Source organism: Lepisma saccharinum, chromosome 26 (assembly GCF_977018435.1).
Source record: "Lepisma saccharinum chromosome 26, izLepSacc3.1, whole genome shotgun sequence".
Classification (NCBI taxonomy): Eukaryota; Metazoa; Arthropoda; class Insecta; order Zygentoma; family Lepismatidae; genus Lepisma; species Lepisma saccharinum.
The window spans coordinates 38,670,025-38,696,519 of NC_139254.1; the positions used below are offsets into that span (position 1 = coordinate 38,670,025).

Here is a 26,495-nt window from a genome sequence, read left to right on the forward strand (position 1 = left end):
TTGTTACCGCACGTCTACTCCATGTTAAGCGTGAGAAATTGGATACCTTCAATCGGTAAAAATTATCCCGAGCTGTGAGAGGATACTACGGTAACTGATTATTTTTTCGAAAGGAATGAACGGCAAAAGTACACGGTGTCGCACTAGCTTTCGAACCCGAAAAGAACGTTATATTTTCCGAACGAACATACATAAGAAAATGAAATTCACAATACTTATACCTTGTTTCATGCTGAATACATAATCGTCACAGCGGGTGCTGCAAGTGTCTTTCCTGGACGTCCAGACATGTTTATACACAGCGTTCCATATTGGGAAAAGTCCGATATAGAGTCTCCGGTGTGATATCGTGAATCACATTCTCAATGTGGTTTCGCAACTCTTGTAGTGATCGTGGTTTATTTCTGTAGACACAACCTTTAAGGAAACCCCATAAAATGAAATCCGGAGAAGACAAATCTGGGGATCTTGGCGGTCACAATCCTTTGGAGATGATTCTGTCACCAAAAAAGGACTCAATGTCTGCTATGGAGACGTCGGAAGATTGGCATGTCGCTCCGTCTTGTTGGAAATAACCACGACGCATTTATTCATCATCCAGCTGATTCACAAATGCACTGAAGATGCGTAAGTAAACTTGTGTGTTTACTGTCTTCAAAGAAGGTGGGTCCAATGATACGCTGTCGGGAAATTGCACACCAAACTCCCACCTTCAATGGTCCTTTACGGCATCCAAATTCACGTTGAACGGTCTGATATGGTCTCGATATCCAATATTTCTTTACAATGAACACGCGTTCTGGTACGGTGTACCGATCTATCCTCGGGATGCAGGGACTCGCGCTTCAAACCATCCCTCACGCATCACTTCCCCTGGCGCCACCTACCGTCTTTGTTTTGACGCGTGCGTTTATTTTAAACCCTGCCTCGTGTTCAGCATGAAACAAGGTACGTGTATTGTGAATTTCATTTTCCTATGCATGTTTGTTCGGAAATTATAACGTTTTTTTCGGGTTCGAAAGCTTGTGGGACACCCGTTACAATGACTTCACAGAAATCAAACCTGAGGAAGGCAGCAATACTCCTCTTAAAAACAATAATTGCAGCACCAAACAAATGCAGGTCGGAATGAATAATTTATTATGTGAAAGTGCTTAAATGCCAAATCTTGAATCAATAGTATAGAAATGATGTTGCAATTAAGATATTTAAAGTATATTCACTTATTTCTAAATTGCAGAGTATTACAATTGTGATGTGAGTAATCTTTTTGAACGTGAGTTTTTTTCTCAACATAAACGCAACTTGAAGGAATAACCAATATAATCGAACAGGAACCAGATGGGATATTTTGTAACAGAACATCGAATAAGCAGTAACTATACAAAATCTACAACAATTATTAACTAAAAAATAATTAGTAGTTTCTGTGCAGATATATACCAACAAAGTGGCTCTCTAAATGCAATAACAGATTATCTGCTGCTACATGCTGGACATGTTGACAACATTGATAACGAGTTCTAGTAATTAGATGTTTAATGTGCTTTTGTTGCAAGAGAAAAATTGCACCTTTATATTCTCTCTGTCTATTAGAGCCAACTTATCGAATAAAATTAGCACATGATTAAAAGAAGAAGACAATAATATCTGCTAATTCCGAAATTGAAATTGCTTTTTGTCACAAGTCTCGATCACAACGATATCTCATGTAACATTATAAATGGCATTTCTGATCACACTTGCGAAATCGTGCATGAAACATCTAAATATTTTACCAAATAATATTTTATGTATAGACAAAAAAATGCACAAATTAAAATTTTTGATAGAAGAAATAACCTTGTGTAAGTTTGTAATTACGTGTAAGTGAGACAAACAACAATGAAAAGTTCACAATTTTCACATCTATACTCTACAATATGTTTTGCTCAGCTTTCACTATAAGTAAAACACAAACTAGAAGATCTAGATTTTTCGGATGACATCTGCTTATTATCTCAAAGACTTAGCGACATGAAGGAGAAACTAAAAAGACTACAGGAAGAAGCAAATATAGCAGGACTCACTATTAATGTGAACAAGACTAAAGAAATGAGAGTCAATGCAAGAGGAAAATAAAAATTGAATGTTTGTCATGAGCTGGTTGAACAAGTAGAGTCATTTACATATTTAGGAAGTGTCAACAAAAGAAGGAGGTTCAGATGAAGACATACAAAATAGAATCAAGAAAGCCAATGTGGCATTTATACAACTGTATCCTATTTGGAAAACCTGCAACGTTTCTAGAAAGACAAATATTAGGATTTTCAATACAAATTTAAAGTCAGTTTTACTGTATGCTTGCGAAACATGGAAAACCACACAAGCTATCACGAAAAGGATAATAAACTGTATTAATCGCTGTCTCAGACGTATCCTCAATATAAAATGGCCAGAAATGACTATGGAGTGAAACTAAACAACAGCCAAATTCAACCCAAATACGTGATATTCCAAAATATGAATCTACCGTAAAGGAGAGGGATGTGCGTGATATTGTTTCCGAGAGCGAGATATTTGTTCTAGGTCATTGGTCCAAGCGACCACGCCACGCCAGTTAAGGTTAAGAATTGTTAGCTTCCAATAAAATTTGTTACTGAAACTATATTTTTAGGATTAACTATATATAATCATCTACGTAAAATGGTAAAACCACGCAAAACAGTTGTTAATAGACTAAATTCCAAAAATTTGCATTGAGGAAATTAAATCAAACACTTAATACAAATTCAATAATTCTGGTGTATTATGCAATGTTTCATTAGCTAATAAATAATGCAATATAATTTTGGGAAACTCACTGGCAATTTTAGAAAAAGAGAAAAGTGTATTTATATTCCTAATAGGAATAGAGCAGAACTATATATATATATATCTTGCAAAACGTTGTTTAAGAAATACAAGGAATTAAATTTTCCATCACTGTACAAAGATGAACTGGCATTATATAAAAGAAGAATATTACGCTACGAAGCCTAATAGAATATGCATGTAATAAATAAACAGCTTCTAAAACGCTAATATTAGTTCAAAAAGGACCCAAACAGATGGCAATTAAAATAGTCAAAAACCTGCCTAATCATATAAAAGCAGAATATATGACAAGGTTCAAAAACGAGTTGGTGTTTTAAGTCCACTTTATGCACAGTAAGGCTAATCGGGACTGGACCTACAGTTTAAAGTGGGATCCGAACCACTTGTGCCTCCACCGGGTATCGAACCCGGGACCCCTTGATTACAAGACAATGACGCTACCACTGCGCCATGGGGGAGGCCCTAGGTTCAAAAACAAATTGAAGGAAAACTATTATTAAACCAGCAATGTTATCGCATTACTCGATAAAAAATTGAAAATTATAGAAATTATGTATTTATACATTTTGTCTGAACTCTACCGAACCCTCCAAATACCAATGTATATGGCTTATATGGAGTAAAAAAATGAAATGTCAACAGAAAAATTCAAAATTTGTACTCCGACATGTCACTAACATAAAACTATAGAAATATTAAGATATATTAAAAATATTGTTTATATTAATGCTTCTCAAAACATTTTATAAAATACGTTTATTGCTAATATTAAGGATACTGCTAAGATATGTTCATTGTTTCTTCATACATTTCATAACACACGTGTACAGATGGGCATGTTATGTTATCATTCTCGGAGAAATGGCGAACGACATATTGCACTGATCCTTTGGCATGAAGCTCATACAACTGCATGATAACTACTGCCGCCAATACTAAGTTACAAACGAAAATTAAAATCCAGAACGTCCTGAAAGAAACAACAATACAATATATTATCAATATATTTCTATTTGAACATATGTATTCAATTATACTGCCACCACCATGATATTTAAAACATATTATATACATTTGAAATAATTGCAGTAGACTGCGAATTTTAACATTTGGATCATAGCATAAAGTTGAATAGGTTCCAAATTTTATTTCAGGTTTTCTTAAACGAAACTAAATTAATTTTATCCATCCTGTAACGTTTATTTGTAAATTGCAAAAGAACTGCAGCAGAGCGTATGAATACAATGCTGGGCCTCCCCGATCGCGTAGTGGTAGCCTCGTCGCATTATAATCAAGGGGTCACGGGTTCGATAACCGGTGAAGGAACACAGTGGTTCGAATCCCACTTCAAAATGTAGGTCCAGAACACATTAACCTTACAGTGTATAAAGTGGACATGGAACACAATATCAATCAATCATTACGATGCTATGCTCTTAGACATGAAAAAAATTTGAATACACTGTTCGACAAGGGTTTGTTGTATCGCAGGTGACTGTTGCGTAGGAAAAAATTCGGCATGCAGGTTAAAAGATTGAAATCCTCTTTCACTCATCATGTTTAGTTTTTATTCTGTAAAAAGCAATATTAGGTCAGTAGAATATGTCAATATTTGATAGGTCATTGGTGTGTGAAAGAAGGTAAGAAACGAATAAAGCTGGTGCATTGCTATTGGGGTACACAATCCTGTACTGCCAAGTGCAATGCCTGCAATTGTTGCGTATGGCCTCTGTGGCACCATTAATCCAAGATATCTGCCACTTGAAACATTATACTCCATGAGGCCTTAAAAATATCGCTTCCCGGGCTTGCAGCAGACGACAATATGGGGGTGTGTCTGCGAGAACCAATCAGGTCCGCGAATGAGCGAGCCCGGTTGCCACACATAGCTAGCTCGCTTCACTCTTATGGAACTGTCTCTGTCTCTTGCTATTTCGGAATTTTTCTTCGGCTGAGGAGCAGACGAGACGACACGAGAGAATTGGCATGCGATCGACGTCTGCCCTTAGGCAGCGAAGCGCTCTTTCTAAGGCTCCTTGCAGTATAACGAATAATATTGATCATAAATCTTTAAATATGATTCTTGACAATTTTTTTCATAGACACATTTTTTTACAGAATAAAAAATGGAATTAAACTATTCTCAGAATTTTTTTCATATTTTGCACTGCTATGAAAACATACCCAGGGAAATTATTTCGCACTCATTTGTTCAAGAATACTAAGGATATTTTCCACACTTTACTTGTCATTCTGGCATATGAAGGCGGTAAATTAGGAAACTTGAAGCGAACGGAAGTGTGATTTTTTTAAAAAGTAATTGCTTATATTCAGTAATTGGAGAAATCGCCTGGAAAATGTAAATTTGTAAATAATGTACATACAAATTAACTGTTTCTATTTTAACAGAAATGTATTGACAAAGAAAGACGATGGTTCTCACTAGAACCAGAAAATCCCAGAAATCCCCACCCCCTCCGCGCCGTCTTACTTTCCGTGCAAGTGTCACAACCCAAATAGTGATTCAGCCAAGGTCGATTGATCTGGGGCAGGATTCGTGCAAGTGTCACTCCGTGCAACTTTCACTCCGTGCAAGTGTCCCGAACCCATAAATTACTGCCTGTGATAACTTTTGTATGCATACTATTTTGACATGGCCTACGTGACATCATATTTCCAAAATGGTTACCGCTGAAGATATTAACAAACAAGATCGATCATATAATATAAACCTTTTTCACCATTTTTAAGTTTGTTGAGTTTTTTGAACTAAGACATGTGTGTAGAAGCTATGTTCATTTGCAAGCACGCAATCTTTTATTTCCAGGTGTTTTGCTGGAAAATGTGTCATAGAGCATTCTATGACGGTTATTGTCATATGGCATCTTAATATTAAAAGAATGTAATGAATGTTGAGAACATTTAAATAATCTACTTACGTCCGTAAACCGGTACAATACGAAGTTCAGAAAATAACGCTAGATGACACCATTTGTAAGTCATTATAAATTGTAAAATTCTTTAATCACATTGTACGTGAATGTTATTTTGAAGTTAAATTCAAAGTCAACTTTTTGCAAGTGCCTTTATAACAAATTTTAATCTCTTGTTGTTGAAGATCTCATTGTCGTAAAATTTACCGCCAAAAACAGTTAGCTTTCGCTATGCACAAGGACATTTTGATGTGACGGCGGCTGCACGCAAGGACAATTTGCAGTGATGGCGAAAACCTATAAAATTTACAGCGTAATATTCTCCATGCTATCGCATGAATAAAGATAGACAGTTTGTTCAAACGTTTATTACAAAAATATCTTGGACATATGCATCTGCAAGTATTGTGATAATTTGTTCAAACGTTTATTTCAAAAATATCTTGGACATATGCATCTGCAAGTATTGTGATAATATACAACTATTTTAACTGGCAAATTATCCGAGTTAATTCTGTTGTACAAAAAAGACGGTGGTACAGGTGAGAAGAAGAGGAAGAAAAAAAGCGGTTGATTCTGGAAAAAATGGAGCGGAAGAAACTTGTTGGTGAAGAGAAGGGATAATCTTTTCCCGTAAAATTTTGGTGATCACACATTTGTGAGACAAGGACTGAGTGTTGTTTCCACACCGGTAATGGGTGAGGAACGTCTTTAAGATTTGGAGAAGGAAGATGCGTAAGTGATATGTTAAAAATATCGTGCCCAAATAGTCCACAGAGGGTCAACGGCATGGCGTCTTTTCCCGGCTACAGAAGGTAAGCTGTTGTTTTCCAAACTTTTAGCATGAGCTCATGTCGACGCAAATTAGGTAGATCTACCAAAAATTAACAGTGTAGAAATATGCATGCATTCGTGTGAGGCGTGTGTTGCAAGATAAATTACACAAAAATCGTGTGTAACGTCATGATGTACATCAACTGACAGGCGACGTTTTCATTATCTGGTTAGAGCATTCTTTGTTAAAGAAACAAGAATCTTGTATTTTTCTATGATTAATAGTTGAACTGTGTACAGAGTGTTTGTAATTCATTGAGAGTGCATTAAATACCATAAGTGGTAAAGGATTTATGGTAATTTAAATTTTATTCAGAGTGACCTGTGGGGGGGCTTCCTCCAAAACAAAGGAAAAATACTGGTTGGGGTTCTCAGTTTTCCTGGAGCGTCATACGAAAATTACTTATACTTAGATGGGGTTTCTGACGTCATATTTTATTTGGGGTAGTTGATCTCCCCCGGCAAATTTCCTCCCACCTGCGCTTTCAGGCGCTGCGAGAGTGACCTGTGGGGGGGCTTCCTCCAAAGTAAGGGATAATACCGGTTGGAGTTCTCAGTTCTCCTGGAGCGTCATAAATAAGATCCATGAGACTCAGGGTGGAGCGTTCGATGCTGGGGTAAGATTAAAATAAATAAGTTTAAACAAATAAGTTTAAACAAATAAGTTTATACAAAAAGTCAAATAAATAAGTTTAAATAAAAAAGTCAAAGTAAATAAGTTGGAATTAAGTTCCTTTTGTTGTTTGTTTAAACTTGTCTTATTAAGATAGTTTGGAAGGGGTAATTCAAATTAGTAAAGATTAAGTATAGGAAACGAATATGGGAACTGAACAGGAGCCTGTGACTCTGGACACCTTGCTTTTGTTTATTAAGGAAAGTAATCAGGCGTCCAGAGAAAACACAGAGCTAATGAAATCTGAGTTGATATCTCATACCAATAAATCCATGTTGGAGTTAAAACAAGACACTATGAAGACAAGTGAAGGTCTTCAAGAGCTTGCATTGTCAGTATCCCAGTACAGGATTGAATGCATGAGTAGAGCCGAGAGATTAGAAAAGAAGCATGAGGGGTTGGCTAAAATACTAGACTCGGAAGTACAGGGTGTGCAGCAGGCAATACAACAGTTAAAATTGGATAATGAAAATAGTTTTAAATTGTTGGAGGAACAGGTTGTGGAGAAAGTGATGGATAGAGTAGTAGTAAGGAAGACTCCGTCTGTTCGGATTGTTGAAGGAAAGAAGGTAGTAAAGGCTGTCAGTGATAGTGACTTAACCGTAGTCAAGAAGGAAGTTTTTTCATCGGTTCAGGGAACTCCGAGGGGTTCGTTGTACGGGGTTGAGGATAGTGCTGCAGGGATGAATAGTTTACCGGCTGATGTTATGTTAACATTAAGATCGATGGAAAGTTCTTTGGCAAGGTTCAATGGGGTGGATAGGTGGGAGTCTAGGGGCTCTGATCAGGATCTCGTAAAGCCAAATGCTGATGGGATCGAAGTAAGGCGGGTTGGTTGCCATTACTCGGAGTCGGGGGCGTTAAGGAAGCATGGTGTAGACAAAGCCACTTCTACTGAAGTATCAGATGGAGATTCTGCACTTAGGTGTTCAAAATTCAACCACTTCAGGTCCACTCAGCCTGAAAATGTAGATTCCTTAAGTGAGGCGGATAGGTCGGGTGATTGCTATCTGATGTCAAAGAAGAAGAGTTACATTAAGACCAGGCATGGGAAGGCAAAAATGAAAGGGTTGCAAGGATCAGTAGAACCTCAGACAAAGGTAATAAAGGATAATCCGGTACGCTCTAACACTAACGATAATAATAGAAACACTCAAGCGAAAGTCTTTAGTATAAAACCTCAGGACTTAATGAAATTTCCAAAATTCAGTGGGTTAATAACTACAGTAACTCCATCCGAATTCCTGGAGAAGGTTGAGGAGCTGCTAGAGCTTTATGGGGTAGAGGATGGGCAATACATAAAGTATGTCCAAAAATTGTTAACAGAAAGCGCCAAGCTTTGGTTTGCGGAACGCAAGGATCGCGTTACAACATATGATCTTTTCAAGAAAGAATTCATAAACTACTATGAGAGTTCTAGGTGGAAAAGTTCATGTTTGGCTAAAATTCTGAATGCGCCATATATCAAAACCTCGGAGGAGAGTGTCTTACAGTTTTTCTCAAAAAACTTTAAACTCCTGCGTACGATCCAACCTAAAGCCGAAGAGTCGCAGATTATTGCGCAAATGGGCATTCTTTTACCTTATAAACTAAAAGAGCACTTTGTAATGCAGGACATATCGTCGTTCTCGGAGGCAATTCATGTAATTGAAAACTTTGAGTCGCTAAAGGATGTATCAGTAAAAAGGGATTGGCCTTCTTCTCCTAAGGTAAAGGGTCAAAGGGGCAGAGTAAATATGGTGGCGTTAGGGTCACCTAGCTCTGAAGAAAAGAACCTAGGGGATAACCAATTGCCAAGTAGTCCTCCTTCAGATGGGGATAGGCTGTGGTATAGAAGTCCAAAGTCCAAATCACGCCATTTAAACAAGGTGTCTACATCAAATGACAAGTCGTTGGGAAACGAGTTACCCCTCACGTTGTAGGAGGTGATGTGAGGTCGGTAAATATAGATCCTCCCAAAAGCACAAGTGCTTCGGTGTCTACTAGTGCAGGTTCAGAGGCATTATCTAAATCTTACTCGTTGTCACCATTGTTGGAAAATAAACAACTAGTAGGGGACAGCATGTTGCTAAGCTTAGCTCAAAATCATACAAGTTGTAGCATTGAATGTGATCAGAGGGGCAACCGCGGTGAAGGATTAACGATCAGTGGTCAAACTGCTGAACAGTTAAACGAAAGACTTCGGTCTTGTCAAAAGCTGTCTGACTCGGTAGTTATATTAATTGGGACAAATGATATTCTCAAGTTTAGGTCTGAAGAAGCTATTAAGGAAATTTTTTTGCAGACGTTGGATCTTTTGTCTAAAAGGACAAAGGAAATACATTGGCTAACGATACCTCCACTGGCACGGATTATGCGCGACAAAGGTACCAGTGTGTGGAGAAAGTGGCAGAGCATCAATGAGCTTATAATGTCGTTCCATAATGGAAAAAATGTTAGAGTAGTTGACATTGTGCCTTTGTTCTTCACAGAGCAAAATGAAATTAGGGGTGATTTGTATGAAGAATATTTAGGGAATCCCTCGCGAGGCAAGATCGATAAAATTCACTGGAACAGAGCAGGAATGGCCCGGGTGGTGGACCTTCTTCGAAGTAGGGGTGTAGTTAACGTTTTGGGCCGTACTAACTTCAAACAAGCGTCTCAACTCGTGGTTGAAGCTGAGATCCATGCGATCGAAGAACTTCCAGTAAATAGAAAGGAAACGTCGAGGTCGGAAAACCGACAAAGGACCCTTACCAACGGGCAGGGGGTGAGGGCAAATTAAAGTCATCTGCCATATTATTTGTAAATATAGAGGAGGTATTGATGAGTTTGATCTGGGGGAATCAATAAATTCTATAACGCCAATTAATTTAGTAATCAAAGATGTGGATCTGCAATGAGCAATGTTTCTATTATGGGTGAACCGTTCGTAGCCCTCTGTGATAGTGGTGCGGAACTGAGCCTCCTGGCTTACGACACCTGGAAATTGATATCATCGTCGGTCTCGCGGCCTAAGTTGGAGTCGGCGTCAAGTATTAAGTTAATTGATTATTCGGGCACGAAGTCTAAATCGGTAGAGGGTATTACGCGATTGAATGTCAATTTAGGGAGTTATGAATTTTATGTGCAATTTGTGGTTGTCAAAAAACTAAATGTACCCATCATATTAGGATTAGATGTTATATACGGTATACATGGGGAATTGAACTTCGATGTTGAGGCTTTGTTTTACCAAACTCCAAATGGCAGGACACTTTTGAAGTTCACTCCACTTGCTGACATAATGTCTAATGAGCAAGATTTGTCAGTTGCCAACATGTCCTTCGTGGCAGAACCTTCGAAACTTGAGCGATCAAACTTTGAAAATAAAATAAACGCCTCTTTAGATGAAAGTAGAAAATTAGATTCACGTTTGATCGATGTACTCTATGACTTCCAGCTGATGAAACCGGGTTTATGTACCGAATACGTGCATCGGATGGAGGTAGACACAGACGAACCAATCGTGGCGCGAAATTATCCTATCCCATATGCCTATAGGGATAAGGTAAAGCAACAACTGAATGTAATGTTGGCTTGGGGGGTAATTGAACTTTCTGTCTCAGAACATCGTTCGGCTCTGCTAGTTGTGCCAAAACCCAACGGGGATATTCGTCTTTGTGTCGATCTGAAGAAAGTAAATTCCCACGTGAAACCGATGCAACTTGCTCCCATGAGAATTAATGACTTGTTGACGTCGTTCATTGGCTGCAAGTACTTCACCTCACTTGACTTGGGAAATGCGTATTGGCAAGTTCCTCTTCATGAAAGTAGTCGTAAGTATACGGCCTTTGCCTTTGAAGGAATTTTGTACCAATTTAAGAGAGTAGTTTTTGGATCAGTGAATGGCACGGCCATATTTGTTGATGTCATGATTCGGGTCCTTGGATCATTTATGGATTTTGTAGTAGTGTACGTTGATGACATTACAGGGTTATTCATAAGTCAATGTCACATTTCGGAGTTTTATTGTGAAGTAAGTATATGACATATCAGCATGAATGATATAAAAAAAGAAAGACAATCTCAAAAAGTTTGTTTGTCATACCTTACAAGTGCTCAATGTGTGCACCTTTGGTTACACGGGAGACATCTAGGCGATAGTCCAAATCTGCCCACACCCGCACCAGCATGTCACGGTCTATCGCTGCTGTAATGCGAACTCGGAGGTCGTTCAAATCAGCTTGAAGCGGTGGAATGAACACCCTGTCCTTCACATATCCCCAGAGAAAGAAATCATAAGGTGTGAAGTCTGGGGATCTTGGCGGCCACCGAAACAATGTATCACGCAAAATGCTCTCTCGTTACCTGAGAACGCCATATTGTACACTGCTGCCGCCTAGCGGCCAACCGCGTCACCACAACATGCGCTGTTCACGTGACACAAACTTAGAGAGTTTCTGATTCCACACGTACATGATTCGGACTCGCACGTCTCATACATCACACACACGATGTTCCCCAAATGTGACACTGACATATGAATAACCCTGTATTATCCGATCAAAAGACTTCGAATCGCACATGAAGCATGTAGGTTTGGTACTGGAAAGGTTGCAGCGGGCAGGACTTACCTTAAAATTAGGGAAATGCAAGTTTTCCGTACAGGAATTTAAATTTCTGGGACACTTAGTCACTACCTGTGGCTTTAAAAAAGATCCTATGTACGTGGAAAGTATAGTCCAGCTACGCAAACCTGAAAACTTGAAACAGCTTCAGCGATTGTTGGGATGTTTTAATTGGTTATCTAAGTATATACCCAATTATGCACTTGTGGCTCACCCTTTATACGAGTTGTTGAAACAAAAGACCAAGTGGCATTGGACCATGGAAGCGGATAAAGCGCTCAAGATGTTAAAAGCTTTGGTCGTCCATGAGGACAATCTGAGCTATCCCAACTTTGAAAGAACATTTTACATTCAAACAGACGCTTCCCTAATTGGGGTAGGTGGTTACTGTTATCAGCTTATTGACGGTAACGTCAAACCCTTAGGTTTTGTCAGCCGACTGTTGAAGTACTATGAGAAATCATACACTTCCACCGAGATAGAAGTATTGGCTATTTTGTACACGATTGATAAATTTTCCTCCTTCCTAAAAGGCAGACAGTTTGTTGTAGTTTCCGATCATAAATCCCTCACCTGGTTAGAATCAGCACATTCTTGGAACGCCAGACTGACGAGGTGGTTTATCCAAATTCAACAGTATTCTTTCATTGTTCAATATTGTAAAGGCGCAGACAATATTTTGGCAGACACTCTTAGTAGGAGCTTTCCCGACATTTCTGATTCACAATTTAGGATAAATGTATCTGCTTGTGCACAAACAGATCAGGAAGTGTTCACGAAAGAAGAGTTGATAAGTTTACAAAGTCAAGATGACAAGTTATCCAAAATCATTGACAACCTGATGGGAACAGGACAAAAAGTCCAACCTCGTTCGAGATCATGGAGTCAAACGTACTGTATGAGGAATGATGTTCTCTATATCAAGGACTTTCATGATAATTCGCGTTTGAGGATTTGCGTCCCAGTCAAATTAATCGGTAAAATTTTAATAGCTTGTCATGATGATAAAGGACACTTTGGGGTGGCCAAAACTTTAGCTCAAATTTATCGCACGTTCTATTGGAGTGGAATGAAGAATGACATAAAAACATACATAAAAAATTGTGATCTGTGTCAGCGAACTAAGCCAAACAAACATCCGTCAAAATTTGTAGCCAGGTCACATTTTACTGATAAGCCTGGAGAGTTATTATTCATCGATTTACAGGGTCCGTTTATAATGGGGCCAAAACGAGAAAGGTTTTTGTTCACTGTGTTAGACGGAGCGACGAGATATTTAGTGGCTTATCCCGTTGTTAACAGCAATGCCTACACGATCGTGTACAAATTATCAAACATTTACTTTGTTCACTTAGGAGTTCCTAAAAGAATAGTCTCAGACAATGGACCTCAGTTCAAATCAAATATATTCAGAAATGTTATGAAATCTTGGGGGGTACAACTGACTTTCACTCCCGTATATCACCCGAGCTCAAATTTAGTTGAGCGTTACCATTCAGAATTAAATCGTTTAATGAGGGTGCTCTGTTCTTCGAATCATACCAAGTGGCCAGAGAAGGTGCCGGAAGCATTGAAATTGTTGAATGGATCTGTTTCGTCACAGACAGGTTATTCTCCGGCTGAGTTAAGACTAAACATGCCTATGCGTCTGGTTGACATGTCGTCTGTAGTTGCCCAGGATACTAATGTCACATGGGATGACAAATTGGTAATGGCCAATCTGACTAGTCACCAAAAAAGGCGGGGTAAGTTGATAAAGTTTAATGCCAAGGAGAATGGTAAACCAGTGATTAAAGAGGGCGCCTTGGTCTTTGTAAAAAATCAAACGTTGAGCGGTTTGGGGGATAAAGTGATTAAAAAAATATTGTGAACTCTTTCTTGGTCCATATCTTTGTGTAAAAAACAACAAAGATTCTACGCTATCGTTGATTGATTGTGTCACAGGGGAACAAATAGTTGACCAATCCATTCAGAACTGTAAATTGTGGAATTGCTCAGTGGACAAGTTGGTGGTTTGGAAGAATAAGTTGAGGGGTTTGAATTTAGAGAATGTGGAGCAGTGGCTGAAGCAACTTGAGGTTGCTGATAAGCGAGAAGCTTCCGGGAAGGGGAATCAAAGTAAGGTTGTGGGAAGAGAGGAATAAGGTTTTGTAAAGTCTCGTGTGGGTTAAGTGTGAATTAGTCTGCGGCGGGCCAGGAGGTCAAGTGGATGTAATTCTGCGGCGAACCAGCATACGAGATCAAAAACCTGAGATTTTCCTTCATTCTTTCAAATATGTTGAAATATATTCACAATCCGAATACGCCCCAGGGAGTCTTCCTTTCTAAAACAAATGGCACTGTATAACGTTCATAAGTCTCTAATGGAATGCGACTTTTCAGGAACAAAATTCGGTATAGCGTGGCGGGGGCCTGAAGCGTAAAATGATCCTGTACTGGAATGCTAGGCACCTGTTGCAAGGCTCGGTGTTTCTTCTTCATGTAGAATAAAAGAATCATCAAGGTAATGATTAGAATTATATATAGTGTATATAAGTGTAATGAATCTGTAACTATGTGACTGTTTAAGAACAAGTATATATATTTATGATTAGTCAAATAGTATTGACCAAACCTAATAATTGATAATATGTTACTGGTCTTTGGCAAGGGTTAGCCCCTGTTGGGCGCCAAATATGACGGTTATTGTCATATGGCATCTTAATATTAAAAGAATGTAATGAATGTTGAGAACATTTAAATAATCTACTTACGTCCGTAAACCGGTACAATACGAAGTTCAGAAAATAACGCTAGATGGCACCATTTGTAAGTCATTATAAATTGTAAAATTCTTTAATCACATTGTACGTGAATGTTATTTTGAAGTTAAATTCAAAGTCATCTTTTTGCAAGTGCCTTTATAACAAATTTTAATCTCTTGTTGTTGAAGATCTCATTGTCGTAAAATTTACCGCCAAAAACAGTTTGCTTTCGCTATGCACAAGGACATTTTGATGTGACGGCGGCTGCACGCAAGGACAATTTGCAGTGATGGCGAAAACCTATAAAATTTACAGCGTAATATTCTCCATGCTATCGCATGAATAAAGATAGACAGTTTGTTCAAACGTTTATTACAAAAATATCTTGGACATATGCATCTGCAAGTATTGTGATAATATACAACTATTTTAACTGACAAATTATCCGAGTTAATTCTGTTGTACAAAAAAGACAGTGGTACAGGTGAGAAGAAGAGGAAGAAAAAAAGCGGTTGATTCTGGAAAAAATGGAGCGGAAGAAACTTGTTGGTGAAGAGAAGGGATAATCTTTTCCCGTAAAATTTTGGTGATCACACATTTGTGAGACAAGGACTGAGTGTTGTTTCCACACCGGTAATGGGTGAGGAACGTCTTTAAGATTTGGAGAAGGAAGATGCGTAAGTGATATGTTAAAAATATCGTGCCCAAATAGTCCACAGAGGGACAACGGCATGGCGTCTTTTCCCGGATACAGAAGGTAAGCTGTTGTTTTCCAAACTTTTGGCATGAGCTCATGTCGACGCAAATTAGGTAGATCTACCAAAAATTAACAGTGTACAAATATGCATGCATTCGTGTGAGGCGTGTGTTGCAAGATAAATTACACAAAAATCGTGTGCAACGTCATGATGTACATCAACTGACAGGCGACGTTTTCATTATCTGGTTAGAGCATTCTTTGTTAAAGAAACAAGAATCTTGTATTTTTCTATGATTAATAGTTGAACTGTGTACAGAGTTTTTGTAATTCATTGAGAGTGCATTAAATACCATAAGTGGTAAAGGATTTATGGTAATTTAAATTTTATTCAGAGTGACCTGTGGGGGGGGCTTCCTCCAAAACAAAGGAAAAATACTGGTTGGGGTTCTCAGTTCTCCTGGAGCGTCATACGAAAATTACTTATACTTAGATGGGGTTTCTGACGTCATATTTTATTTGGGGTAGTTGATCTCCCCCGGCAAATTTCCTCCCACCTGCGCTTTCAGGCGCTGCGAGAGTGACCTGTGGGGGGGGCTTCCTCCAAAGTAAGGGATAATACCGGTTGGAGTTCTCAGTTCTCCTGGAGCGTCATAATTCGTAGACCCAGAAATATAAGATGGCCGCCATGGAAGGTCTGCACATCCTTATATTGAGTTCCTTTTTCAGATTTTTCCACAAACATATTTTTGCTAAGTATTTAAAATATTAATAACTATTATTGTAGTTTTTATAACTATTATGGTAAAGGAGTAAATGCGTGACCTGCGGTTTCCAAATTCTCTTGGGTACAACTTCAGGCGTAGGCTGGCTATAAAACCTCAACTTCGCCATAGTAAACAAGACGTAATATATAAATAAATAAAATATCTAACGTCAGTATTATTCCAGTCTTGTCCCCACGTAAAACGGCTCCGGGGTTAATTCATCCTCAAATCAATGGGTACCGTAGAGGCAATACTAGGGAATATAGGCGGCCGGGGTGCGATGCTTATCAAATCACTTTTAAAATGGTAGAAGTCGCGAATATGTGAAGCCCTACTTCCACATCACCTAAATTAGTCTTCGAGGAAATGGGAACTTTACATTTGCCTTCCCGGACATTGATAAATGAATACGAATTTTAAACATTTAATCCACGTTCATCTTCCATGTGACATATTGGTTTAGCAATTGTAGGGTAGACCAGTGCATTACGGATCGATTATAGGTTATCGGGATGTGACATGGTAACTGTCGCAGTTAAGAACGTGCAAAAAAAGCGGGTCACACTTTCATCTTTCTATTTCTTCCGAACTCACTTTGTTCCCTGTGGGAGGTGGCGCGTCTGTGAGAATTGACTGTTATTTAATTGCTGCTAAGGATGTTGCAAAAGGGCGAATTGTAAAAGTTCTGCGATATTTGGTACCGTTTCATTTCAGAATGTAGTGTTGTAAGTGTTCCATTATTTCTAACGCCAAGATGTAGGATGCGTCATTTTCTTGTGTTAGTATTTGATATGGCAAATTCAACTTCTTCCCACTTAATTTGGCATATTTCATAAGTAAGCAAACCAGGGGATTACGGATCACCAAAAACGGACGAAATGTATCTCCTTCGGTTAGTGCGTTCAAAGTAGTATTACTTAACAGTATATCTTCTAGCGCTACGGTTTCAATATTGCAGATCCATTCAATGAGAATAAGATTAAATTGTTATTGCTTCCTCCACACACCCACCTATTGACGTTGTTCTCAAACCACTGATATCATATTATCGCCAGTATGCAACGTAGTACACACCCATCTCTTGACGTTGTTTTCAAACCAATGATATCATATTGTCACCAGTATGCAACGTAGTGCCAACATCAACATCATTATAATACTATTAATAAGTTTTTGACAGATTTTCAACAGAGAGTAGAGAGAGGTAGCATGCACAGTAACATTGCTCGTCACTTCGCCACAACACATTGCAATAATATTGGAAAATAAAGCGCAATAATGGTATCTACTTCCAAAGTCAAGATATAAAGGAGAACGTTTCAAAAGGCAGGACAAAGGCAGGTGAAATCTGATATCTAATGCAACATTTTGTTACGACCTTACTTATTTTGTAACTTTGAGATTCCATGTTAAAAGAAAAATCTATATAGTGTTACCTCAAGTCCTTGTTAATGTCCGTGATACTAGATGTTGTGGCGCAAATATGAACGCGCCAATCAAGGCGTTGTTGAACTAATGTATTCACCTTTCTGTAACTATCTAATGAAGTCAGCTCGCTTAAGACAACGGGCATTTATTATGATGTAAATATAGATTTGCCAATCAAAGATTATTAATGGTTGATGAACTAACCTACTTGTAGTTGAATAATGGCGGAACATTTACATTTGTATATTTCCAAAATGTGATATTTTATCAACGTTAAAGAAATAATTGTTAACTCAAATGAATATGTAAACTTTCTTTGTAAATTATTAATTGCCAAAATATGTATTTTTTAAATATCTTTCTGTTGTAATTTAGATTTGATTTTTTGATTTGATTTGATTTAGTTTATTTTACTTCGCGTTTTGTGCCTCTTGGCTAATTTGCGAAGATGGGGATGAGTGATGAAATGATGAAATTGATGAATGGACATTCACAAACAACCAAGCCCGACCGGGATTCGAACCCGGGACCCTTGGCGTCGCAGCGCGATGTGCTAACCACTCGGCCACAGGGTCGGGCTGTTGTAATTTAGAGTATTGTAATAAGAAATTACCTAAAGACAGGTGTTCGAGGCTGGAACTTTGGGTATAAATACGAAGGAGTTTGGTCCGTAAACAGGTCTGTTCTGGTGTCAATCTAGGAAGAAGTGAATAGGGCAAGCCGCTCTTCTGTAAAACCTAGACTGGCCAAATAGGAACGGTCTAATCTAGGAAGAAGTGAATAGGTGTATGCCGCTCTTCTGTAAAACCTAGTTTAGCCGAATGGGATATAAGTTCCAATTTAGGAAGAAGTGAATAGGTGCAAGCCGCTCTTCTGTAAAACCTAAATTGGCAATCTCGAGTGATAACTCCAAGTCTAGGAAGAAGTGAATAGTTGTATGCCGCTCTTCTGTAAAACCTAGGTTTGGGCCACCCTAGTTTGACATTTCTAGTAAGTTCGAAATTATATATTAACGATTGATCTCCAAGTTCCGGTTACGAGTTACCTAACCACTGGCTGTAAGTATTCAAGCAGTAAATAAACATTTCATTAAAACTTCACGACGTTGGTTGGACTTGTTCTGCACCTACCCTGAAGATAGGTTTCAGTGTAAACCCTTAGAGCCTCAATGCTCCCGGCTATAGGAGTAAAGGTTGAGGAAAGTTACTAGGAACGTAACAATTTGCTAGCTATTCTTCCATGTTTCGTCACATTTCATAACATAACACAAGAAGTATAGAAATAGGAGATTCTATTCACTTTCGGCCTTGCAGTGAATTGTATCACGAGGGTGGTATAAATGATGTTGGGCGAAAACAATTTGTGTGTGACATACGTATGATCAATCACTTTAATCCAGCACTTGCTTTATTATCATATTTGTATTTTTCTTAAAATTATTATACTTATAATTACAACGATTCCTATTGCCCCGTTAGTGATTCGTTTTACCCATGCTTTTGAGGCAAAATTCATCAATTTCAATTTTTTACATTTTTTATTTTATAAATTGTATCATTCATACTATTCTGTGAAGACCCGGTATAAACCACAATTACTTTTTTTGGTATTGTTTTGTATTATTTGAAAAGCAAAAATACGGTTTTAAAGCAATCATTAAACCGTCACCTCCTCGTCTAGCATATGGACTTAAACTTTATTTCAAAAATTGCTCTTAGAACTTTCCTTCAAAAATGGTCAAAAAACAATAATGTATTATGGTGTGGTGATTGAAGTTGCTTACGTTGGTAGAAATCCAGAACTGGTGGAAAATCCTGACATGTTAGGGAGACATTGATGATATTCCCGTAATCAGTAGTAAAAAGTAATTCCATAATCAAACATTTGTGTGAAAGAAAATTAAACTTTCCCTTTTATGAACGTATTTTGTGGCGTTACGTAATAAATGTTATGTAATATAAAATATGATAATTCTGATTGTAACATCTTGAGAGATCCTCACGTGATGGAAAAAGTATATGTTTTAAACTTTCACAAAACTTCCACAGTAAACTATTGTTTATTAAAAAAAAACTCATCTTATGCTTGCATAAATTCTTTGTTGAGTTATGTAATAAATGTATTGTAATGTGAAATATAACAAGTTTGATTTTTGGGCATCTCTGATGGCATTGTGATAGCATCGTCGCCTTGTAATCGAAGGGTCCCGGATTCGATACCCAGTTGAACCACATACTAGCTCGGATTCCACTTTAACCCATTAGTGCATAGTGTGTAATATATTGTACATTCATTAATAATCTTTTATTCTTCTATCAAATTCTTAAAATGATTCTGTATTTGTATAAGACGGTTTTCGAAACATCAAGAATCACATTTTTAATAATGTCCTGGCAATTGTGATTGTTGAAGCTGAAGAAGAAGAAGATGTTTTAAAAATGGCTCAGAGAGATTTTTAAGTAACATGCACTGGGTAAGCAAATTTCAAATTATAAATTTTATTTTATATTTCATGTAAATATTTTTTGTTTACCAGGAAGCGGTGTATTACATTTTTGTGTACAGTCAATACTTGCACAAAGAATCGGTTTACATAGATATCTGGAAACAATAAAAATTAGGTGTACAATATATTGTACACTATGCATAGCAACATCTTTGAAAGCCATTGTTTCATGATTGTGGCTTGCATTCTGTTTGAAACGTTGCACTAGCTTTTCTTTCATGATTTATTTATGTAATTGTTGAGCCTTGTTATACAATAATGTATGTAGCTTGTTATTGTTTTTCGTTAGAAAATAATGAAATTTATTCATAAAGAGGGCATATACTGTTCTCGTTTTTTTTACTTCAAACACTAATTTATCAATACGTGCATATGTTCTATTTTCTCAATGAAATCTTTCCTTTATTCAGGTTGAATGTGCACGAAATTCTACCGAGTGATCAAAAAGTCACGCAACCCATGTAACATTTGTTTGAATCTGTGTTACCTGAGCGCATCATTACGAAGCCACTATGGCCGCCCAGTCTCCCGATCTCACTCCGCCGGACTATTTCCTCTGGGGATTTCTGAAGTCTGCGGCCTATACATATTGTGTTATCTTTTATAAAATCAGCTGATATTCACCCAAATGCAGGGCATAAAGTGTTTTTGACAATTATTTCACCTCTGTAGCTCTTATGAAAGACCTATTTGCATATGGCATATGCGCTACAGGGACAATACAGGATGGAAGAACAATGAAATGCACTCTAGTGAAAAAGAAGGACATGAGAAAGAAGAATAGAGGAGAGCATGATTATTGTTCGTGTGATGATGTACTTCTTGTACGGTGGAACGACAATAGCGTCGTTACCCTAACTACAAACTTTGAGGAACTCTCAATTGGCCAAGCCAATCGTTGGTAACAGGCTTGAGTTGAGTTGGTGTTTTAAGTCCACTTTATGCACAGTAAGGCTAATCGAGACTGGGGCTACAGTTTACAGTGGGATCCGAACCACTTGTTCCTCCACCGGGTATGGAACCCGGGACCCCATGATTACAAGGCGACGACGCTACCATTGCGCCATCGGGGAGGCCGTTGGCCTCAGGCAAAAAGATAAAAAATTACAGTCACGCAACCGATTCTTATATCTCGCTACAATAAAGGGATGGGAGGAGTGGCCCAAATGGACCAAAATGTAGATGCCTACCGCACACGAATTAGGCAGAAAAAGTGGTGGTGGCCCATATTTGCATATTTTTTGGATGTTTCTGTTTCCAACGCTTGGATTTTGGCTAAAAATGTGAACTCAAGTAACAGTACAGAATCCCTTCTCTCTTTTCGAAGATACATAGCTCTTGCTTTGTAACAAATGTTTGGAACAGCTACACACCAGGGAAAGCAAGCAGCAACTCCATTAGTCAATGAGCGGTATGACAGGATGAATCACTGGCCAGTGAAAATATCTAAAGTCAGGAGATGTGCAAATGAAAAGTGTTCAGGGAGAGCTAGATACGTATGTAACAAATGTAGCGTGGGACTCCATCCTGAGTGTTTCCTACAATACCACGTGAAAACTGATAACCAGTTATAATATATGATTATAATTATTGTTATTATTAAACAAATGTTAAAATGTGCAAATGGTTAAAGCTTGTAACAATTTGTAGTATTAAGTAAAGTCATAGGTTTAAGTGAAAAAATGTTCTGAGTTGAAAAAAAGTACTTAATTGTGATGTGAATAAACAATACACATGTTAACTATGCATAGCGTACAATATATTGCACACACCGTAGTTCCATTGTTACCAACAATAATACTGAAATTATGGTATTTGTTTCAAATTTGCAACCCATGAGTACCAAAATTATGAAAAAATACAAAAACATTATTAGTAAACTTTATGCACTAATGGGTTAAACAGTGTTTACAGTTCCTATTAGCCATTCTGTGCATGAAGTGGACTTTAAAAAGCAATTCAATTCAATTCAATTGAACAAATGTTATTGTGAAATATCCTGATATCATGGTAAAAATGAATGTCATATCAGGTCCTGGGTTTGATACCGGGTGTAGGCACATAGTGGTTCGTATCCCAAATTAAACTGTAGATCCAGTCCCGATTAACCTTAATGTGCATAAAGTGGACTTAAACAACAACTCAAAAAAATAATGTCATATCATTCATCAGAATTCAAAATACTTCCAGATGCGTATATTTGTATCAAATCATTCTAAATTGTTTCCCTTGTATATATTTATTTTATTGCGTTATTTAATAAATGTAGTGTATTATCAAATACGATAATTTTAATAGTGAGAAATCCTTACGTCATTGTAAAAATATATGTCATTTCCATGATCAGCACTGAACATATTTCCAGAATCACCTTTTTGGCTTTGAAACAACCTAAATTTTCTTGTATGAATTTCTTTTGTTGGACTTCATAACAGATTTAACATAATGATGAATATGAAGATTTTGATTGTACTAAATCTTGAAATGAGGAAAAAGAACAAAATGATTTCCGTGATCTGCCTTCACAAAACTTCCAGGATCACCTACTGATTTGGAAACAAACAAATTTCCATTGTATAAATTTCAATTTTTTGGGCTTTGCAACAAATACAATGTGGTGGCGAATATTATATTTTTGATATGGAAGTTGTAGAAAACTCTGATGTGATGGGAAAAATTAATGTCACTTTCGTAATCACCATTTCCAGAGTCATCAATTGATTTGGAAATTCGGAAATTAAGTTTGAAACCAGTGAGAGACTTGTCTAACGTTCACTTGTACCGGTCCTCCTTCGTGGCTGTGCAGAGTAGAATCCATCCGAGATTAAACCTAACAATGGACCTTTTAATTGACATTAATGGCTTTTTATTCCTTATCGAGGGGTGACCCTATTGTTAATTAATCAAGCGCCACGTGTCGGAGTGGAGGAGGAAATGAGTCATCGATGACTCATGTACACGTGTGAGTTTGGAATTAATGGTTTTCCATTAGTGCACAAAAGATACTATTATGTATCCCGATTTTACTCTAACCTAACCCTATGTTTGTAATTTATATATGCGTTACAGCCGGATATGAGTTATGGGTGCCTTATGCAAACGTGAGAGTTTGGAATTAATGGTTTTCCATTAATGTACAAAATACAATATTATGGAGTTCGTTTTTACCCTAACCTAACGCTATTGTTGTACTTTATATATGCGTTACAGCCGGATACGAGTTATGGACGATTCATGCTGGCGTGGTAGCTTGGATTATTAACAATCAGTCCCAGTATCTACAGGTTAAAGTGGATGCGATCCACTATTTGCCCTTATTTCTAGGTTGCGAACCACGGACCCTTTGATTATTACTTTATAAACAGCAGGATTCACGTAAAATTGACCAGATTTTTTACTCTTAGGCCCAATATTTCTCATTTTTCGCGTATTTTTACTCAGAAAACCATATTTGAACCATTCAAGCAAGAGTTTGAATGGCAATTTTGACACACAAACTGTGCTTCTTCAACTTTATCTGAAGTTTATGTTTATTTTTTTACTCTAATATCACAATTTCATTTAAGGCTATATTTTTTATTTTATTAAATTTTGGACTCACAAAGACATTTTTTCAACTTTTAACTTGTTATTTTAAAAGTGTATTTCCATTTTTTACTTAAATAACACATTTAAGCTATTCTGGCAGGAGTGTTTATTACATTTTTCACTTACGAAGAGATTTCTTTAAACTTTTAACTTATTATTTACAAGTTTAGGCTTATTTTTTACTCAAATGTCACAATTTCATCTATTCAGGCTACATTTGTTATTGCAGTTTAGACTTGCAAAGATAATTTTTTCAGCTTCTTTTATTAATTTTTCTATTTATTGCCTTTTGTACCTTATACAGTAAAACCTGTCTATCCCGGAACATGGTGGTTCCGAGCAATAGTTTCCGTCTTAAGAGTTTTCCTTCTTATACAGGGTTGACTTTAATTACAGTATAGAGCGCTGCATTAAATAATAAAAAGACAGATTTACATTTCGCATAACTTATACTGTAGAGTACTAATGCATGAACGTACATAAATAAAAATGCGATGCAGTCGCAATAAGCATAGCAGAGACTACAATTATGTAACTACACAACATGTTCTTACACTTTTTACAGTATTGTAAGAACGTACAGTGCGTACTTATGTATCTTTTCGAACCCGGCACCCCTGGCGTCGTAGCGCGATGTGCATGGAGGGAAAGAGAAAGATTGAAAGATGGAATAAGAGAGTTGAAGAAAGATTGAGATAAAAGTGAAGAAAAAGAAAGAAACAAAGAGAGATAACAAGAAAAATAGAAAGATGACGAAAGAACAAAGGAGAAATAGACAAAGAAAGGTGGAGATAGAGGGTAAGAGATGAAAGAAAGAAACGGAATCATAACAGCTATGAGTATTGTAGCACATTCTTTCTCGACAATGTTACCGATAAGCGAGTGGCAACAGAGGCGTGCTCCACTTACAGTATTTCATTGTTTTCTTGCGAGCGATTTAATACCTGAAAATGACCTGCTTAACGCGGTAACCTCCTTAACGCGGAAACGGAATATCATTTAAAGACCAACGGGATGTTTTTATTCTCAGTAAGAAGGAAATTTATTCCTTTATTTTTTTCGCTTGCAAGAAAACAATGAAATACTGTAAGTGGAGGACGCCTCTGTTGCCACTCGCTTATCGGTAACCTTATCGAGAAAGAATGTGCTACAATACTCATAGCTGCTACGATTCCGTTTCTTTCTTTCATCTCTTACCCTCTATCTCCACCTTTCATGGGCAAATAGTGGATCGCATTCATTTTAACCTGTAGATACTGGGACTGATTGTTAATAGCTCAGCCAAATTCTTTACGCTTTAGGTCAATATTCTTTGCAATGTTACAAAAGGAGAAATAAAAAGCCGCGTAAATTATTTCAGCAAAATAAAATTGGAACCTCAAAAAAATCAATACAAACGTGTTAAAATATTGGCGGCACCTGACTTCCATTCAGTTCCGGAAGAAGACCGAGGGGGGAACTAACAATGGAGACCCTTTCCCTCGTTTCGCCCGGCAATGATAGCTCGCAGTTCGGGGTGGCGGTGATTCATCTTTTCTGGTGCGAATTTCGTCCGCCACCTTGTAGCAGGTTCTTGCAGTCAACGTATTCTTTCCTGTTTTAAGAGCATTTATTATTAATAACATGCATTCTGCCCGTATATTTCGTTTTCATATAGGCTACATCGTTCAATTTCATCGCCTTTAATGCGAACATAGGCTAACGCCATACATTGTGTTATAATACGTATTTTCTACCCCAGATCGCATAGGGGCTGGTTGAATCCGGATAAATCCAGATCCTTAATTATACCTAATAATCCAGCACCGATGTAAAAATGGCCACTCATGACGCCATCGAAGCCTGCAAACCTCGAGTAACGCCATCAATTGGCTTAGAATAGCCAAAAACGTGTCCTGAAAACGCATTAACTTCAAGTTCTTAAGAGTGCCTGAATCAGGCTTGACTCATATCCGGGCGTAACGCGTATAAGAAGATAATAAACTGGCTTAGAATAGGCCGGAACTGAGTTTCTTGGGTTAGAATAGGACGGAACCGGGTACCATAATAGTGTATTTTGTACATTAATGGAAAACCCTTAAAACCAAACTCCACATCTGTATAAATCATCCGTGACTCATATCCGGCTGAAACACATATATAAAGTACAACAATAGTGTTAGGTTATGGTAAAAAACGGACTCGATAATAGTGTCTTCTGATTTAATGGAAAACCATTATTTCCAAACTCTCACGTTTGCATAAGGCAGCCATGACTCATAATCGGCTGTAACGCATATATAAAGTACAACAATATAGTTAGGTTAGGGTAAAAACGGGATACATAATAGTATCCTTTGTGCACTAATGGAAAACCATTAATTCCAAACTCACACGTGTGCATGAGGCATCGATGACTCATCTACTCCTCCAACCCCTACACGTGGCGCTTGATTAATTAAAAATAACGTCACCCCTCGATAAGGAATAAAAAAACCATTAATGTAAATTAAAAGGTCCATTGTTAGGTTTAATCTCGGATGGATTCTACTGTGCGGTCTAAGGTACCTTGGTTGGATGGCGGCTGCAGGACGGCATGGGTTCGATCCCGGGTTCAGTCTTCTGGAAATTTCGGCCTGTGTATAGAACCGGTGACAACCCACCATCGTGAGGAATTTAGGGAGCTCTGATTGAAGGATCGTAATCCGGTCGTAAAGTCCTACAACGGCTGGGGGTTGGTGGTCGGCCCGACCTCCCGTCCCCCTAGTCTAGCAGCAGATCTTCACGACCCCTGGTGACCCGCGTGGAAGGGAGGCCAGCAGTCGGTAGATAAGGCGGGCCCAATATTGGGCTGTAGCGCTATAGGGTTACTTTACACTTGTACCTATGGTATCATAATCA

The 26,495-nt window shown here is 37.8% G+C and overlaps 1 non-coding gene across 1 annotated transcript; it reads right to left on the minus strand.

Annotated features, from left to right (window-relative positions):
- Positions 1-3,242: 3,242 nt before the first annotated feature.
- On the minus strand, positions 3,243-3,317 carry TRNAT-UGU (transfer RNA threonine (anticodon UGU)). Its single transcript has one exon. It is a non-coding gene; the product is annotated as a tRNA-Thr (tRNA).
- Between the last annotated feature and the right edge of the window lie 23,178 nt (positions 3,318-26,495).